The sequence below is a fragment of the Solanum dulcamara genome, chromosome 6 (genome assembly GCF_947179165.1).
Source record: "Solanum dulcamara chromosome 6, daSolDulc1.2, whole genome shotgun sequence".
NCBI classification, from domain to species: Eukaryota; Viridiplantae; Streptophyta; class Magnoliopsida; order Solanales; family Solanaceae; genus Solanum; species Solanum dulcamara.
In genome coordinates this window covers 78,291,063-78,307,362 of record NC_077242.1, presented here as the reverse complement: position 1 = coordinate 78,307,362, position 16,300 = coordinate 78,291,063, and positions in this window count along the sequence as shown.

Here is a 16,300-nt window from a genome sequence, read left to right as displayed (position 1 = left end):
AATGGCCCCGGTGGTGCTATAGAGGGTTAAGGAGCATTTTATTTGCGACGCAATACAAATTAGGCGATTTTGCCAGTTTTTCGTGTGTGTTAACCCACGGATTTTTTAGGTGTCGAGGGGTACGGGTCGAATTTTCTTCGATTCTTCCATTGTAGCGTCTGTAACGACCTGGGAAACATTTCCAGTAGCCCTTACGACACTATAGAGGGGTTTAGGAGCATTTTATTGGCAACGCAATAAGAATTAGGCAATTTTCCAAGTTTTCCGTGTGTTTTAGCCAACGGATTTTTTATGTGCTCGGGGGCCGTGTCTAAATTTCTTGGATTCTTCTATTTGTAACATCCGTAACAACTTGGGGAACGACTCTAATAACCCCGGTGGCGCTATAGAGGGGTTCAAGAGCATTTTATTGGCGGCATAATAGGAATTAGGCTATTTTGCCACATTTTCGTGTGAGTTAGCCCACGGATATTTTAGGTGCCATGGGACCGGGTCAAACTTTCTTGGATTCTTCGATCGTACTGTCCATAACAACCTGGGAATGACTCCAGTAGCCCTGGCGGCGCTTTAGAGGTGTTTAAGAGCATTTTATTGGAAACGCAATAAAAATTAGGCAATTTTGCCAGTTTTTCGTGTGTGTTAGCCCACGGATTTTTTAGGTGCCGGGGGTCCGGGTCAAAATTTCTTGGATTCTTCCATTAAAGCGTCCGTAATGACCTGGGGACCGACTCTAGTAGCCCCGACAGCGCTTTAGAGGGGTTAGGATCATTTTATTAGCGACGCAATAGGAATTAGGCAATTTTGCCAGTTTTTCGTGTGTGTTAGCCCACGGATTTTTTAGGTGCCGAGGGTCCGGGTCGAATTTTCTTGGATTCTTCCAGAGTAGCATCAGTAACGACCTGGGAAATGACTCCAGTGGCCCCGGCGGCGCTATAGAGGGGTTTAGGAGCATTTTATTTGCGATGCAATACAAATTAGGCGATTATGCCAGTTTTCGTGTGTGTTAACCCACGGATTTTTTAGGTGCCGGGGGTTCGGGTCAAATTTTCTTGAATTCTTCAATAGTAGAGTCCGAAATGACCTAGGGAACGACTCCATTAGCTCCGGCGGCGCTCTAGAGGGGTTCAGGAGCATTTTATTGGTAACGCAATAGGAATTAGGCAATTTTGTAAGTTTTTCATGTGTGTTAGCCCACGGATTATTTAGGTGCCGGGGGGCCGTGTCGAAATTTCTTGGATTCTTCTATTGTAGCATCCGTAACGCACTGGGGAACGACTCCAGTGGCCCCGACGGCGCTATAGAGGGGTTTAGGAGCATTTTGTTGGCGGCGCAATAGAAATTAAGCAATTTTGCCACTTTTTCGTGTGTTTTAGCCCACAGATATTTTAGGTGCCGGGGGTCTGGGTCAAATTTTCTTGGATTCTTCCAGAGTAGCATCCGTAAAGACCTGGGGAACGACTCCAGTGGCCCCGGCGGCGCTATAGAGGGGTGTAGGAGCATTTTATTTGAGACGCAATAGGAATTAGGCGATTTTGCCAGTTTTTCGTGTGTGTTAGCCCACGGATTTTTTACGTGCTAGGGGGACTCGTTAAAATTTCTTGGATTCTTCCATTGTAGCATCTGTAAGGACCTGTAGAACCATTCCAGTAGCCCCGGCTGCGCTATAGAGGGGTTTAGGAGAATTTTATTGGCGGCGCAATAGGAATTAGGTAATTTTGCCACTTTTTCGTGTGTGTTAGCCCACGGATATTTTAGGGGCCGGGGGTCTGGGTTTAATTTTCTTAGATTCTTCTATAGTAGCATACGTAACGACCTAGAAAACGACTCTAGTAGCCCCGACGGTTCTTTAGAGGGGGTTAGGATCATTTTATTAGAGACGCAATAGGAATTAGACAATTTTGCCAGTTTTTCATGTGTGTTAGCCCACATATTTTTTACGTGCCAGGGGTCCGTGTCGAATTTTCTTGAATTCTACCATAGTAGCGTCCGTAACGACCTGGGGAACGACTCCAGTAGCCCTGACGGTGCTATAGATGGGCTTAGGAGCATTTTATTGGCGACTCAATAGGAATTTGGTGATTATGTCAATATTTCGTGTGTGTTAGCCCACAGAATTTTTAGGTGCCAGGGGTCCGTGTCAAATTTTCTTTTATTTATCAGTTGTCGCGTCCTTAACGACCTGGGGACCGACTCCAGTAGCCCCGGCGGTGCTTTAGAGGGGTTTAGGATCATTTTATTTGCGACGTAATAGGAATTAGGCAATTTTGCCAGTTTTTCGTGTGTGTTAGCCCACAAAATTTTTAGGTGCCGGGGGTCCAGGTCGCATTTTCTTGATTTCTTCTATAGTAGCATTCGTAACGACCTGGGGAACGACTCCAATAGCCCCGGCGGTGCTATAGAGGGGTTTAGGTGCATTTTATTGGAGACGCAATAGGAATTAGGCGATTTTGCCAGTTTTTCGTGTGTTAGCCCATTGATTTTTTAGGTGCTAGGGGTCCGGGTCAAATTTTCTTGGATTCTACCATAGTAGCGTCCATAACGACCTGGGGAACGACTCTAGTAGCCCTGGCGGCGCTTTAGAGGGGTTTAGGAGCATTTTATTTGAGATGCTATAGGAATTAGGCGATTTTGCCAGTTTTTCGTGTGTGTTAGCCCACGAATTTTTTACGTGCCCGGGGGCCGTGTCTAAATTTCATGGATTCTTCCATTGTAGCGTCCGTAACGACCTGGGAAACGACTCCAGTAGCCTTGGCGGCGCTATAGAGGGGTTTAGGAGCATTTTTTTGGCGGCGCAATAGGAATTAGGCAATTTTGCCACTTTTTTGTGTGTGTTAGTCCACGGATATTTTAGGAGCTAGGGGTCGGGGTCGAATTTTCTTGGATTCTTCCATTGTAGTGTTCGTAACGACCTGGGGAACGACTCCAGTAGCCCCGGCGGTGCTTTAGAAGGGTTTAGGATCATTTTATTAGAGACGCAATAGCAATTAGGTAATTTTGCCAGTTTTCCGTGTGTGTTAGCGCACAGATTTTTTACGGTCTAGGGGTCCGTGTTGAATTTTCTTGGATTTTTCAATAGTAGCGTCCATAACGACCAGGCAACGACTCCAATAGCCCCGACAGTGCTATAGAGAGATTTAGGAGCAATTTATTGGCGGCGCAATAAGAATTAGGCAATTTTTCCACTTTTTCGTGTGTGTTAGCCCCCGGATATTTTAGTTGTTAGGGGTCCGGATCGAATTTTCTTGATTTCTTCCATAGTAGCATCCTTAATGACCTGGGGAACGACTCCAGTCGCCCTGACGCTGCAATAGAGAGGTTTAGGAACATTTTATTAGCGGCGCAATAGGAATTAAGCAATTTTGCCAGTTTTTTGTGTGTGTTAGCCCACAGAATTTTTAGGTGTCGGGGGTCCGGGTTAAAATTTTTTGATTTCTTCCATAGTAGCATCTGTAATGACCTTGAGAACGACTCTAGTAGCCCCGGAGGTGCTATAGAGGGGTTTAGGAGCATTTTATTGGCGACGCAATAGGAATTAGGGGATTTTGCCTGTTTTTCGTGTGTGTTAGCCCATAGATTTTTTAGGTGTTGGGGGTCTGGGTTTCAATTTTCTTGGATTCTTCCATAGCAGCATCCGTAATGACCTAGGGAAAGACTCTAGTTGCCTCAGCGATGCTTTAGAGGGGTTTAGTAGCATTTTATTGGCGACGCAATAGAATTATGCAATTTTGCCAGTTTTTCATGTGTGTTAGCCCACGGATTTTTTAGGTACCGGGGTACGGGTCGAATTTTCTTGGATTCTTCCATAGTAGCATCCGTAACGATCTGGAGAACGACGCCAGTAGCCCCAGCAGCGCTTTAGAGGGGTTTAAGAGCATTTTATTAACGACGCAATAGGAATTAGGCGATTTTGCCAGTTTTTCGTGTGTATTAGCCCACAGATCTTTTAGGTACCGGGGTTTGGGTCGAAGTTTCTTGATTTCTTCCATAGTAGCATCCGTTACGACCTGGAGAACGAGGCCAGTAGCCCCAGCGGCGCTTTAGAGGGGTTTAAGAGCATTTTATTAGCAACACAATAGGAATTAGGCGATTTTGCCAGTTTTTCGTGTGTGCTAGCCCACGGATTTTTTAGGTGCCAGGAGTGCGGGTCGAATTTTCTTGATTTCTTCCATAGTAGCATCCGTAACAACCTGGAGAACGACTCCAGTATTCCGACGGTGCTATAGAGGGTTTAGGAGCATTTTATTGGCGACGCAATCGGAATTATGCAATTTTGCCTGTTTTTCATGTGTGTTAGCCCATTGAATTTTTAGGTGCCGGGGGTCTGGGTCGAATTTTCTTGATTTCTTCCATAGTAGCTTCCGTAACGACTTGGGGAACGACTCCAGTAGCCCCGGCGGTGCAATAGAGGGGTTTAGGAGCATTTTATTGGCGACGCAATAGGAATTAGGCGATTTTGCCAGTTTTTCATGTGTATTAGCCCACAGATTTTTTAGGTGCCGAGGGTCCGGGTTGAATTTTCTTGGATTCTTAAATAGTAGCATCTGTAACGACCTGGGGAACGACTCCAGTAGCCCTGGCGGTGCTATAGAGGGATTTAGGAGCATTTTATTGGAGACGCAATAGGAATTAGGCAATTTTGCCAGTTTTTCGTATGTGTTAGCCGACGGATTTTTTAGGTGCTAGGGGTTCGGGTCCAATTTTCATGGATTCTTCCATAGTAGCGTCCGTAACGACCTGGGGATAGACTCCATTAGCCCCGGCGGTGCTTTAGAAGGGTTTAGGATAATTTTATTAGAGACGCAATAACAATTAGGAAATTTTCCCAGTTTTCCGTATGTGTTAGCCTACAAATTTTTTACGTGCTAGGGTTCCGTGTCGAATTTTCTTAGATTTTTCAATAGTAGCGTCCATAATGACCTAGGAACGACTCCAGTAGCCCCGGCAGTGCTATAGAGAGGTTTAGGAGCATTTTATTGGCGGCGCAATAGGAATTAGGCAATTTTTCCACTTTTTCGTGTGTGTTAGCCCACAGATATTTTAGGTGTTGGGGGTCCGGGTCAAATTTTCTTGATTTCTTCCATAGTAGCATTCGTAACGACCTGGGGAACGACTCCAGTCGCCCCGGCGGTGCAATAGAGAGTTTTAGGAACATTTTATTGGCGGCGCAATAGGAATTAAGCAATTTTTCCAGTTTTTCGTATGTGTTAGCCCACATAATTTTTAGGTGTCGGGGGTCCGGGTCGAATTTTCTTGATTTCTTCCATAGTAGCATCTGTAATGACCTTGAGAACGACTCCAGTAGCCCCGGAGGTGCTATAGAGGGGTTTAGGAGCATTTTATTGGCGACGCAATAGGAATTAGCGGATTTTGCCAGTTTTTCATGTGTGTTAGCCCACAAATTTTTTAGGTGTTGGGGGTCTGGGTTTGAATTTTCTTGGATTCTTCCATAGAAGCATCCGTAACGACCTAGGGAAAGACTCCAGTTGCCTCGGCGATGCTTTAGAGGGGTTTAGTAGTATTTTATTGGCGACGCAATAGAATTACGCAATTTTGCCAGTTTTTCATGTGTGTTAGCCCATGGATTTTTTAGGTACCGGGGTACGGGTCGAATTTTCTTGGATTCTTCCATAGTAGCATCCGTAATGATCTAGGTAACGACTTTAGTAGCCCCAGTGGTGCTTTAGAAGGGTTTAGGACAATTTTATTGGCGACGCAATAGAAATTAGGCGATTTTGCAAATTATTCGTGTGTATTAGCCCACAGATCTTTTAGGTACCGGGGTTTGGGTCGAATTTTCTTGATTTCTTCCATAGTAGCGTCTGTTACGACCTGGAAAATGACACTAGTAGCCCCAGCAGCTCTTTAGAGGGGTTTAAGAGCATTTTATTAGCAACGCAATAGGAATTAGGCGATTTTGCCAGTTTTTCGTGTGTGTTAGCCCACGAATTTTTTACGTGCCAGGGGGCCGTGTCTAAATTTCTTGGATTCTTCCATTGTAGCATCCGTAACGACCTGGGGAACGACTCCAGTAGCCTCGGCGGCGCTATAGAGGGGTTTAGGAGCATTTTATTGGCGGCGCAATAGGAATTAGGCAATTTTCCCACTTTTTCGTGTGTGTTAGTCCACGGATATTTTAGGAGCCGGGGGTCCGGGTCAAATTTTCTTGGAATCTTCCATTGTAGTGTCCGTAACGACCTGGGGAACGACTCCAGTAGCTCCGGCGATGCTTTAGAAGGGTTTAGGATCATTTTATTAGAGACGCAATAGCAATTAGGCAATTTTGCCAGTTTTCCATGTGTGTTAGCCCATAGATTTTTTACGTGCTAGGGATACGTGTCGAATGTTCTTGGATTTTTCAATAGTAGCATCCATAACGACATGGGAATGACTCCAGTAGCCCCGGCAGTGCTATAGAGAGGTTTAAGAGCATTTTATTGGCGGCGCAATAAGAATTATGCAATTTTTCCACTTTTTCGTGTGTGTTAGCCCACGGATATTTTAGGTGTTGGGGGTCCGGGTTGAATTTTCTTGATTTCTTCCATAGTAGCATCCGTAACGACCTGGGGAATGACTCCAGTCGCCCCGGCGGTGTAATAGAGAGGTTTGGGAACATTTTATTGGCGGCGCAATAGGAATTAAGCAATTTTGCCAGTTTTTCGCGTGTGTTAGCCCACAAAATTTTTAGGTGTCGGGCGTCCGGGTTGAATTTTCTTGATTTCTTCCATAGTAGCATCTGTAATGACCTTGAGAACGACTCTAGTAGCCCCGGAGGTGCTATAGAGGGGTTTAGAAGCATTTTATTGGCGACGCAATAGGAATTATGGGATTTTGCTAGTTTTTCATGTGTGTTAGCCCATTGAATTTTTAGGTGCCGAGGGTCTGGGTCGAATTTTCTTAATTTCTTCCATAGTAGCTTCCGTAACGACTTGGGGAACGACTCTAGTAGCCTCGGCGGTGCAATAGAGGGGTTTAGGAGCATTTTATTGGCGACGCAATAGGAATTAGGCAATTTTGCCAGTTTTTCGTGTGTGTTAGCCCATGGATTTTTTAGGTGCCGAGGGTCCGGGTTGAATTTTCTTGGATTCTTAAATAGTAGCATCTGTAACGACCTGGGGAACGACTCCAGTAGCCTTGGCGGTGCTGTAGAGGGATTTAGGAGCATTATATTAGAGACGCAATCGGAATTAGGCAATTTTGCCAGTTTTGTGTATGTGTTAACCGACGGAATTTTTAGGTGCTGGGGGTTCGGGTCCAATTTTCTTGGATTCTTCCATAGTAGCATCCGTAACGACCTGGGGAACGACTGCAGTAGCCCCGGTGGTGCTTTAGAGGGGTTAAGAAGCATTTTATTGGCGACGCAATAGGTATTAGGTGATTTTGCCCATTTTTTGTGTGTGTTAGCCCATGCATTTTTAGGTGCTGGGGGTCCGTGCCGAATTTTCTTGATTTCTTCCATAGTAGCATCCATAACGACCTGGGGAACGTCTCCAGTACCTCGGCGGTGCAATAGTGGGGTTTAGGAGCATTTTATTGGCGACGCAATAGGAATTAGGCAATTTTTCCACATTTTCGTGTGTGTTAGCCCACGGATATTTTAGGTGCCGGGGGTCCGGGTCAAATTTTCTTGATTTCTTCCATAGTAGCGTCCGTAACGACCTGGGGAACGACTCCAGTAGCCCCAGCAATGCAATAGAGAGGTTTAGGAGCATTTTATTGGCGGTGCAATAGGAATTAAGCAATTTTGCCAATTTTTAGTGTGTGTTAGCCCACAGAATTTTTAGGTGTCGGGGGTCTGGGTCGAATTTTCTTGATTTCTTCCATAGTAGCATTCGTAACGACCTGGGCAACGACTCCAGTAGCTCCGGCGGTGCAATAGAGAGGTTTAGGAGCCGGGGGTCCAGGTCACATTTTCTTGGATTTTTCCATAGTAGCATCCGTAACAACCCGGGGAACGACTCCAATAGGCCCGGCGGTGCTATAGAGGGGTTTAGGTGCATTTATTGAAGACGCAATAAGAATTAGGCGATTTTGCCAGTTTTTTATGTGTTAGCCCACGAATTTTTTAGATGCTTGGGTCTGGGTCAAATTTTCTTGGATTCTTCAATAGTAGCGTCTGTAACGACCTGGGGAACGACTCCAGTAGCCCTGGCTGCGCTTTAGAGGGGTTTAGGAGTATTTTATTTGAGATGCAATAGGAATTAGGCGATTTTGCCAGTTTTTCATTTGTGTTAGCCCATGAATTATTTACGTGCCGGGGGGCTGTGTCTAAATTTCTTGGATTCTTGCATTGTAGCATCCGTAATGACCTGGGAAATGACTCCAGTAGCCCCGGCGGTGCTATAGAGGGTTTTAGGAGCATTTTATTGGCGGCGCAATAGTAATTAGGCAATTTTGCCACTTTTTCGTGTGTGTTAGCCCACGGATATTTTAGGTGCTGGGGGACCGAGTCAAATTTTCTTGGATTCTTCCATAGTAGCGTCCATAACAACTTGGGGAACGACTCCAGTAGCCCCGGCGGCACTTTAGAGGGGTTTAGGAGCATTTTATTGGCGACGCAATAGAAATTAGGCGATTTTGCCAGTTTTTCTTGTGTGTTGGCCCACAGATATTTTAGGTGCCGGGGGTCTGGGTCAAATTTTCTTGGATTCTTCCATAGTAACATCCGTAATGACCTGGGGAATGACTATAGTTGCCCCGGCGGCGCTTTAGAGGGGTTTAGGAGCATTTTATTGGCAACGCAATAGGAATTAGGCGATTTTGCCAGTTTTTTGTGTGTGTTAGCCCACAGATTTTTAAGGCGCTGGGGTCCGGGTCAAATTTTCTCTGATTCTTTTATAGTAGCATCCATAATGACCTAGGGAATGACTCTAGTAGCCCCGATGGTGGTTTAGAGGGGTTTAGGAGCATTTTATTGGCGACGCAATAGGAATTAGGCGATTTTGCCAGTTTTTGGTGTGTCTTAGCCTACGGATTTTTCTAGGTGCCGGGGGTTTGGGTCGAAATTTCTTGGATTCTTCAATAGTAGCATCTGTAACAACCTGGGGAACGACTCCAGTAGCTCTGACGGCGCTATAGAGATGTTTAGGAGCATTTTATTGGCGACGCAATAGGAATTAGGCGATTTTGCTAGTTTTTCGTATGTGTTAACCCACAGATTATTTAGGTGCCGGGGGTTCGGGTCAAAGTTTCTTGGATTCTTCCATAGTAGAATCTGTAACGACCAGCGGAATGACTCTAGTAGCTCCAGTGGCGCATTAGAGGGTTTCAAGAGCATTTTATTTGCGATACAATAGGAATTAGGCGACTTTGCAAGTTTTTCGTGTGTGTTAGCCCACAGAATTTTTAGGTGCCAGGGGTGCGGGTCGAATTTTCTTGATTTATTCCATAGTAGCGTCCGTAACGACTTGGGGAATGACTTCAGTAGCCCCGGAGGCGCTTTAGAGGGGTTTAGGAGCATTTTATTTGAGACGCACTAGGAATTAGGCAATTTTGCTAGTTTTTCGTGTGTGTTAGCCCACACATTTTTACGTGCCTGGGGGCATCTCGAAATTTCCTGGACTCTTTCATTGTAGCATCCGTAACGACCTAGGGAACGATTTCAGTAGTCCCGGCGGCGCAATAGAGGGGTTTAGGAGTATTTTATTGGCGGCGCAATAGGAATTTGGTGATTTTGCCAATTTTTCATGTGTGTTAGCCCACAGAATTTTTAGGTGCCGGGGGCCGTGTCAAATTTTCTTGGATTCTTCCATAGTAGCATTCGTAACGACCTGGGGACCGACTCCAGTAGCCCTGGCAGCGTTTTAGAGGGGTTTAGGATCATTTTATTAGCTATGCAATAGGAATTAGGCAATTTTGCCAGTTTTTCGTGTGTGTTAGCCCACAAAATTTTTAGGTGCCGGGGGTCCAGGTCGCATTTTCTTGGATTCTTCCATAGTAGCATCCATAAAGACCTGGGGAACGACTCCAATAGCCCCGGCGGTGCTATAGAGGGGTTTAGGTGCATTTTATTGGAGACGCAATAGGAATTAGGCGATTTTGCCAGTTTTTTGTGTGTTAGCCCATGGATTTTTTAGGTGCTAGGGGTCCGGGTCAAATTTTCTTAGATTCTACCATAGTAGCTTCCGTAACGACCTGGGGAACGACTCCAGTAGCCCTGGCGACGCTTTAGAGAGGTTTAGGAGTATTTTATTTGAGACGCTATAGGAATTAGGCAATTTTGCCAGTTTTTCGTGTGTGTTAGCCCACAAATTTTTTACGTGCCCGGGGGTCGTGTCTAAATTTCTTAGATTCTTCCATTGTAGCGTCCGTAACGACCTGGGGAACGACTCCAGTAGCCTCGGCGGTGCTATAGAGGAGTTTAGGAGCATTTTATTGGCGGCGCAATAGGAATTAGGCAATTCTGCCACTTTTTTCTATGTGTTAGTCCACGGATATTTTAGGAGCTGGGGTACGGGTCAAATTTTCTTGGATTCTTCCATTGTAGTGTCCGTAACGACCTGGGGAACGACTCCAGTAGCCCCGGCGGTGCTTTAGAAGGGTTTAGGATCATTTTATTAGAGATGCAATAACAATTAGGAAATTTTCCGAGTTTTCCATGTGTAAAGCCCACAGATTGTTTACGTGCTAGGGGTCCGTGTCGAATTTTCTTGGATTTTTCAATAGTAGCGTTAATAATGACCTAGGAACGACTCCAGTAGCCCCGGCAATGCTATAGAGAGGTTTAGGAGCATTTTATTGGCGGCGCAATAGGAATTAGGCAATTTTTCCACTTTTTCGTGTGTGTTAGCCCACAGATATTTTAGGTGTTGGGGGTCCGGGTCAAATTTTCTTGATTTCTTCCATAGTAGCATTCGTAACGACCTGGGGAATGACTCCAGTCGCCCCGGCGGTGCAATAGAGAGTTTTAGGAACATTTTATTGGCGGCGCAATAGGAATTAAGCAATTTTTCCAGTTTTTCGTGTGTGTTAGCCCATAGAATTTTTAGGTGTCGGGGGTCCGGGTCGAATTTTCTTGATTTCTTCCATAGTAGCATCCGTAACGACCTAGGGAAAGACTCCAGTTGCCTCGGCGATGCTTTAGAGGGGTTTAGTAGCATTTTATTGGCGATGCAATAGAATTACGCAATTTTGCCAGTTTTTCATGTGTGTTAGCCCATGGATTTTTTAGGTACCGGGGTACGGGTCGAATTTTCTTGGATTCTTCCATAGTAGCATCCGTAACGATCTAGGGAACGACTTTAGTAGCCCCAGCGGTGCTTTAGAAGGGTTTAGTAGTATTTTATTGGCGACGCAATAGAAATTAGGCGATTTTGCCAATTTTTCGTGTGTATTAGCCCACAGATCTTTTAGGTACCGGTGTTCGGGTCGAATTTTCTTGATTTCTTCCATAGTAGCATCCGTTACGACTTGGAGAACGACGCCAGTAGCCCCAGTGGCGCTTTAGAAGGGTTTAAGAGTATTTTATTAGTGACGCAATAGGAATTTGGCGATTTTGCCAGTTTTTCGTGTGTGTTAGCCCACGGTTTTTTTAGGTGCCAGGGGTGCGGGTCGAATTTTCTTGATTTCTTCTATAGTAGCATCCGTAACAACCTGGAGAACGACTCTAGTAGCCCCGATGGTGCTATAGAGGGGTTTAGGAGCATTTTATTAGCGACGCAATCGGAATTATGCGATTTTGCCAGTTTTTCATGTGTGTTAGCCCATTGAATTTTTAGGTGCCGGTGGTCTGGGTCGAATTTACTTGATTTCTTCCATAGTAGCTTCCGTAACGACTTGAGGAATGACTCCAGTAGCCTCGGCGGTGCAATAGAGGGGTTTAAGAGCATTTTATTGGACACGCAATAGGAATTAGGCGATTTTGCCAGTTTTTCGTGTGTGTTAGCCCACAGATTTTTTAGGTGCCGAGGGTCCGGGTTGAATTTTCTTGGATTCTTAAATAGTAGCATCTGTAACAACCTGGGGAATGACTCCAGTATCCCTGGCAGTGCTATAGAGGGATTTAGGAGTATTATATTGGAGACGCAATAGGAATTAGGCAATTTTGCCAGTTTTTTGTGTGTTAACCCACAGATTATTTAGGTATTGGGGGTTCGGGTCCAATTTTCTTGGATTCTTCTATAGTAGCGTCCGTAACGACCTGGGGAACGACTCCAGTAGCCCTGGTGGTGCTTTAGAGGGGTTATGTAGCATTTTATTTGCGACGCAATAGGAATTAGGCAATTTTGCTAGTTTTTCGTGTGTGTTAGCCCATGGATTTTTTAGGTGTCGGGGGTTTGGGTAATATTTTCTTAGATTCTTCCATTGTAGCATCTGTAATAACCTGGGGAACGACTGCAGTAGCCCCGGAGGCGCTTTAGAGGGGTTAAGGAGCATTTTATTGGCGACGCAATAGGTATTAGGTAATTTTGCCAGTTTTTTGTGTGTGTTAGCCCATGCATTTTTAAGGTGACGGGGGTCCGTGTCGAATTTTCTTGATTTCTTCCATAATAGCGTTCATAACGACCTGGGGAACGTCTCCAGTACCTCGGCAATGCAATAGTGGGGTTTAGGAGCATTTTATTGGCGACGCAATAGGAATTAGGCAATTTTGCCTGTTTTTCGTGTGTGTTAGCCCACGGATTTTTTTTACATGCCAGGGGGCCGTGTCGAAATTTATTGGATTAATCCATTGTAGCATCCGTAATGACCTGGGGAACGACTCCAATAGCCCCGACTGCGCTATAGAGTGGTTTAGGAGCATTGTATTGGCGGCACAATAGGAATTAGGCAATTTTTCACTTTTTCGTATGTGTTAGCCCACGGATATTTTAGGTGCCGGGGGTCCGGGTCGAATTTTTTTGGATTCTTCCATAGTAGCATACGTAACGACCTGGGGAACGACTCTAGTAGCCCCGGTAGTTCTTTAGAGGGGTTTAGGATCATTTTATTAGAGATGCAATAGGAATTAGGCGATTTTACCAGTTTTTCGTGTTTGTTAGCCCGTAGATTTTTTACGTGCCAGGGGTCTGTGTCGAATTTTCTTGGATTCTTCTATAGTAGCATCCGTAACGACCTGGGGAACGACTCCAGTAGCCCTGATGGTGCTATAGAGGGGTTTAGGAGTATTTTATTGGCCACGCAATCGGAATTATGCGATTTTGCTAGTTTTTCGTGTGTGTTAGCTCATTGAATTTTTAGGTGCCGGGGGTCTGGGTCGCATTTTCTTGATTTCTTCCATAGTAGCTTCCGTAACGACCTGGGGAACTACTCCAGTAGCCCCGACGGTGCAATAGATGGGTTTAGGAGCCTTTTATTAGCGACGCAATAGGAATTAGGCGATTTTGCCAGTTTTTCGTGTGTGTTAGCCCACAGATTTTTTCGGTGCCGGGGGTCTAAGTCGAATTTTCTTGGATTATTCCATAGTAGTGTCCATAACGACCTGGGGAACGACTCCAGTAGCCCCGGCGGTGCTATAGAGGGGTTTAGGAGAATTTTATTGGCGACGCATTAGGAATTAGGCGATTTTGCAAGTTTTTCGTGTGTGTTAGCCCACGGTTTTTTAGGTGCCGGGGGTGCGGGTCAAATTTTCTTGATTTCTTCCATAGTAGCATCCTTAACGACTTGGGGACCGACTCCATTAGCCCCGGCGGCGCTTTAGAGGGGTTTAGGATTATTTTATTAGCGACGCAATAGAAATTAGGCAATTTTGCCAGTTTTTTATGTGTGTTAGCCCACGAATATTTTAGGAGCCAAGGGTCTGGGTTGAATTTTCTTGGATTCTTCTACAGTAGTGTCCGTAACGACCTGGGGAACGACTCCAAAGGCCCCGGCGGCGCTATAGAGGGGTTTAGGAGTATTTTATTTGCGACGCAATACAAATTAGGCGATTTTGCCAGTTTTTCGTGTGTGTTAACCCACGGATTTTTTAGGTGCCGGGGGTTCGGGTCAAACATTCTTGGATTCTTCCATAGTAGTGTCCGTAACGACCTAGGAAACGACTCCAGTAGCCCCGACGGCGCTTTAGAGGGGTTCAGGAGCATTTCATTGGCGACGCAATAAGAATTAGGCAATTTTGCCAGTTTTTCGTGTGTGTTAGCCCAATGATTTTTTAGGTGTAGGGGGTACGGGTCGAATTTTCTTGGATTCTTCAATAGTAGCATCCGTAAAGACCTGGGGAACGACTCCATTAGCCCCGGCGGTGCTATAGAGAGGTTTAGGAGCATTTTATTAGCGACGCAATAGGAATTACGCAATTTTGCCAGTTTTTCGTGTGTGTTAGCCACGGATATTGTAGGTGCCGGGGGTATGGGTCAAATTTTCTTAGATTCTTCCGTAGTAGCGTCCGTAATGATTTGGGGAATGACTCCAGTAGCCCCGGCGGTGCTTTAGAGGGGTTTAAAAACATTTTATTAGCAACGCAATAGGAATTAGGCGATTTTGCCCATTTTTCTTGTTTGTTAGCCCACGTATTTTTTAGGTGGCAGGGGTTCGGGTCAAATTTTCTTCGATTCTTCCATAGTAGCATCTATAATGACCTGGGGAACAACTTCAGTAGCTCCGACGATGCTACAGAGAGGTTTAGGAGCATTTTATTGGCGACGCAATAGGAATTAGGAAATTTTGCCAGTTTTTCGTGTGTTAACCAACAAATTATTTACGTGCTAGGGGTTCGGGTCAAGCTTTCTTGGATTCTTCCATAGTAGTGTCCGTAACGACCTAGGGAATGACTCCAGTAGCCCCGGTGGCAATTTAGAGGGGTTTAGGAGCATTTTATTGGCGACGCAATAGGAATAAGGCGATTTTGCAAGTTTTTAGTGTGTGTTAACCCACCCACAGATTTTTTAGGTGCCGGGGTTTTGGGTCAAACTTTCTTGGATTCTTCCATAGTAGTGTCCGTAACGACCTAGGGAACGACTCCAGTAGCCCCGACGGCGCTTTAGAGGAGTTCAGGAGCATTTTATTGGCGACACAATAGGAATTAGGCAATTTTGCTAGTTTTTTGTGTGTTAGCCCAATGATTTTTTAGGTGCAGGGGGTCCGGGTCGAATTTTCTTGGATTCTTCAATAGTAGCGTCCGTAACGACCTGGGGAACGACTCCATTAGCCCCGACGGTGCTATAGAGGGGTTTAGGAGCATTTTATTAGCGACGCAATAGGAATTACGCAATTTTGCCAGTTTTTCGTGTGTGTTAGCTACGGATATTTAGGTGCCGGGGGTCTGGGTAAAATTTTCTTGGATTCTTCCATAGTAGGGACCGTAATGATTTGGGAAATGACTTCAGTAGCCCCGGCGGTGCTTTAGAGGGGTTTAAGAACATTTTATTGGCGACGCAATAGGAATTAGGCGATTTTGCCAGTTTTTCGTGTTTGTTAGCCCACGTATTTTTTAGGTGGCAGGGGTTCGGGTCAAATTTTCTTCGATACTTCCATAGTAGTATCTGTAACGACCTGGAGAACGACTTCAGTAGCTCCGACGGCGCTATAGAGAGGTTTAGGAGCATTTTATTGGCGACGCAATAGGAATTAGGAAATTTTGCCAGTTTTTCGTGTGTTAACCCACGGATTATTTAGGTGCCAGGGGTTCGGGTCAAACTTTCTTGGATTCTTCCATAGTAGTGTCCGTAATGACCTAGGTAACGACTCCAGTAGCTCCGGCGGCGCTCTAGAGGGGTTCAGGAGTATTTTATTGGCGACGCAATAGGAATTAGGCGATTTTACAAGTTTTTCGTGTGTGTTAGCCCACATGATTTTTTAGGTACCGGGGGGCCGTGTCGAAACTTCTTGGATTTTTCCATTGTAGCATCCGTAACGACCTGAGGAACGACTCCAGTAGCCCCGGCAGCGCTATAGAGGGGTTTAAGAGCATTTTATTGGCGGTGCAATAGGAATTAGGCAATTTTGCCACTTTTTCGTGTGTGTTAGCCCACGGATATTTAAGGTGCCGGGGGTCCGAGTCGAATTTTCTTGGATTCTTCCATTGTAGTGTCCGTAACAACCTGGGGAACGACTCCAGTAGCTCCAGCGGTGCTTTAGAGAGGTTCAGGAGCATTTAATTTGCGACGCAAGAGGAATTAGGTGATTTTTCAAGGTTTTTGTGTGTGTGAGCCAACGGATTTTTTAGGTGCCGGGGGTCTGTGTCGAATTTTCTTGGATTCTTCAATAGTAGCGTCCATAACGACCTGGGGAACGACTCCAGTAGCCCCGGCGGTGCTATATAGGGGTTTAGGAGCATTTTATTGGCGGCGCAATAGGAATTAGGCAATTTTTCCATATTTTCGTGTGTGTTAGCCCACGGATATTTTAGGTGCCGGGGGTCCGGGTC